This window comes from Gossypium hirsutum, chromosome A13 (assembly GCF_007990345.1).
Source record: "Gossypium hirsutum isolate 1008001.06 chromosome A13, Gossypium_hirsutum_v2.1, whole genome shotgun sequence".
Taxonomy (NCBI): domain Eukaryota; kingdom Viridiplantae; phylum Streptophyta; class Magnoliopsida; order Malvales; family Malvaceae; genus Gossypium; species Gossypium hirsutum.
In genome coordinates this window covers 69794238-69797382 of record NC_053436.1, presented here as the reverse complement: position 1 = coordinate 69797382, position 3145 = coordinate 69794238, and the positions used below count along the sequence as shown (strand labels likewise).

The 3145-nt window shown below is 35.5% G+C and overlaps 1 pseudogene; it reads left to right on the top strand.

The window, feature by feature from the left end:
- The first annotated feature begins 1029 nt into the window (after positions 1-1029).
- LOC121212438 (ribulose bisphosphate carboxylase large chain-like) lies at positions 1030-2310 on the top strand (annotated as a pseudogene).
- Positions 2311-3145: the final 835 nt, after the last annotated feature.

Genomic DNA, 3145 nt, shown 5'->3' with positions numbered 1-3145 from the left:
ATCACTGAAAATCGAGTTGTTACAACTAATACCAAAATGCATCATGAAAAAATCCAAAAGTAAAGAGAAAGTTACAAGTTTCATATTGATGGATAGTTTTGATGCATTTTCGTGTTTGGGTCATATCTCCTAACATGCTTGGAATTTGGAGCTAAAATTTCTACAATGAATGTACAATATGCAGATCTTCAATAAACTTTCTTGGACTTTTCTCATTGGGAGTCGTTAACTTGGACAAAAGAAGTCATCAATTAACATATAAAAAATTACTTCAAAAGATGACAAAGAAGTGGGCCTAGCAATTCTTTTGCATTGTCATTTTCCTCTTCAAAAACCTCTATAAATAGTCTTTGGTTTCAAAATAGGAGGCATCTTGGAGTTGAGATCAAGATCATCTTCTTGTTAGTGTTTGTTTATTTCTTTATCCTTGTAAAATCTCAAGTTTCTTATATCTAATATGTTTTTTTCATATAAGTTTGAGTTGTTTAATTTTGTTGTATTATTCTAAGTTTCCAATACTGAGGTGAAAGGGTGAAACTCTTGAAAAATATTAAGGTGAATTCTATACACATCATTTGAGCTAAAATTAATTATCAATCACTTGTCATAATTATACGTGTGAAGTAAGATTTTTTTTATTTGTTATAGACAATAGATGACACAATGAATGCTTTGATAAATTAACCTTGATTTGTTGTAGACATATAAAAATTGACATAATAAATATTTGAAATTTTTTTTATAAGTTTTGAAGTTCTCAAATGCTTATAATACCATATGTTATATTTTTGGACTGAACTTAAATAATTAAACTTTCACATTACACCATTATTTGCTTATAGATTCATTTGCTAAACTCTTGGACTTATTAGATAATCATATTGGACATTTCTTTTGTAATGCCCTAAAATTTATATTTTTTTTTGAGAATTCCATAGATTAGTATTATTTTTATATTATTTATCTATTTCTATTTCATTTATTTCATTTGCATTTAGAATTTTGATTCAAAAAAAGTAAGGAATTATAAACTTGAAAAACACGGATCGGGTTGCGCCATACATATGAAAGAATATAGAATAATGATGTATTTGGCGAATCAAATACCATGGTCTAATAAGGAACCTTTCGGATTCGTTGATAATTTTTTGAAAGATTTCTTCGAAAAGGTTTCATTAACTCCTCATTTATATCGAGTAGACCTTGTTGTTGTGAGAATTCTTAATTCATGAGTTGTAGAGAGGGACTTATGTCACCACAAACAGAGACTAAAGCAAGTGTTGGATCCAAAGCTGGTGTTAAAAGGTATAAATTGACTTATTATACTCCTGAATATGAAGTCAAAGATACTGATATCTTGGCAGCCTTCCGAGTAACTCCTCAACCCGGAGTTCCGCCTGAGGAAGCAGGGGCCACGGTAGCTGCTGAATCTTCTACTGGTACATGGACAACCGTGTGGACCGATGAGCTTACCAGCCTTAATCATTACAAAGGGCGATGCTACGACATTAAGCCCATTCCTGGAGAAGAAGATCAATATATATGTTATGTAGCTTACCCTTTAGACCTTTTTGAAGAAGGTTCTGTTACTAACATGTTTACTTCCATTGTGGGTAATGTATTTGGGTTCAAAGCCCTGCGCGCTCTACGTCTAGAGGATCTGCGAATCCCTACTGCTTATATTAAAACTTTCCAAGGCCCGCCCCATGGCATCTAGGTTGAAAGAGATAAATTGAACAAGTATGGTCGCCCCCTATTAGGATGTACTATTAAACCTAAATTGGGGTTATCCGCTAAGAACTACAGTAGAGCAGTTTATAAATGTCTACGTGGCGGGCTTGATTTTACCAAAGATGATGAGAATGTGAACTCCCAACTATTTATGCGCTGGAGAGACCGTTTCTTATTTTGTGCCGAAGCAATTTATAAATCACAGGCTAAACAGGTGAAATCAAAGGGAATTACTTGAATGCTACTGCAGGTACATGTGAAGAAATGATCAAAAGGGCCGTGTGTGCTAGAGAATTGGGAGTTCCTATCGTAATGCATGACTACTTAACAGGTGGGTTTACTGCAAATACTAGCTTGGCTCATTATTGTCTAGATAATGGTCTACTTATTCACATCCATCGCTCAATACACGCAGTTATTGATAGACAGAAGAATCATGGTATGCACTTTCGTGTACTAGCTAAAGCTTTACGTATGTTTGGTGGAGATCATATTCACGCTGGTACAGTAGTAGGTAAACTTGAAGGAGAAAGGGACATAACTTTGGGCTTTGTTGATTTACTACGTGATGATTTTATTGAAAAAGATCAAAGTCGTGGTATTTATTTCACTCAAGATTGGGTTTCTATGCCAGGTGTTCTGCCCGTAGCTTCAGGGGGTATTAACGTTTGGCATATGCCTGCTTTGACCGAGATCGGTAAAGAGTTGTGCTAGAGTAGGTTTCTGAGTAGTGGTTGTGTTATGGATGTTAAGGGAGATAATTAAGAGATTTGGAGGCTATCTTTTGGGATTTTGTTTTTCGTTTCAATTTTTTTCAGTCTTCTTTCAAAGTTTTAGACATTACAACTCTCTCAAGCCCGTGTCGATTTTCTTTTTGCTAATTTCTTTTTTTTCATCTTTGGCACTTCTCAGTTCGTTGTGGTGCGATTATTGTTTGTGTTTTTGGTGTGTATTCTGGTAAGTTTAGTTAAACGTGATTATTACTTAGGTTCTGCTAATTGCTACTAAATGGGTTGTCTTGTGTTAGGAGAAGATTAAGTGACTGGAATTCTTCCCTAACGAAGTCATAGTATGCTGAATCACCATTGTTCAGTCAAAGGTAAGGACTTTTGTCATTTTTAAAGGTTACTCGTCTCACAGAGGTTGCAAATAGTTGTCGATCTGAGTGACTGATTGGGGGTTTTAATTGGTTTTGTTGGCCAATTATATGTGCTAGTAATCTTGGGATCATGTTTATTGCGAAAACGAACTAGGTACACACTTGAAAACATAAAAAACAAGAATCGACGAAAGCCGAAAAATAAAACTGTCGACGTCATACGAGCGTGTGGTCACTCGTGTGGTAGGCCGTGTGGCAGTACACGGGCGTGTGATCAACGAGCCAGGCCGTGTGCCCAAGATACGGGTGCGTAAC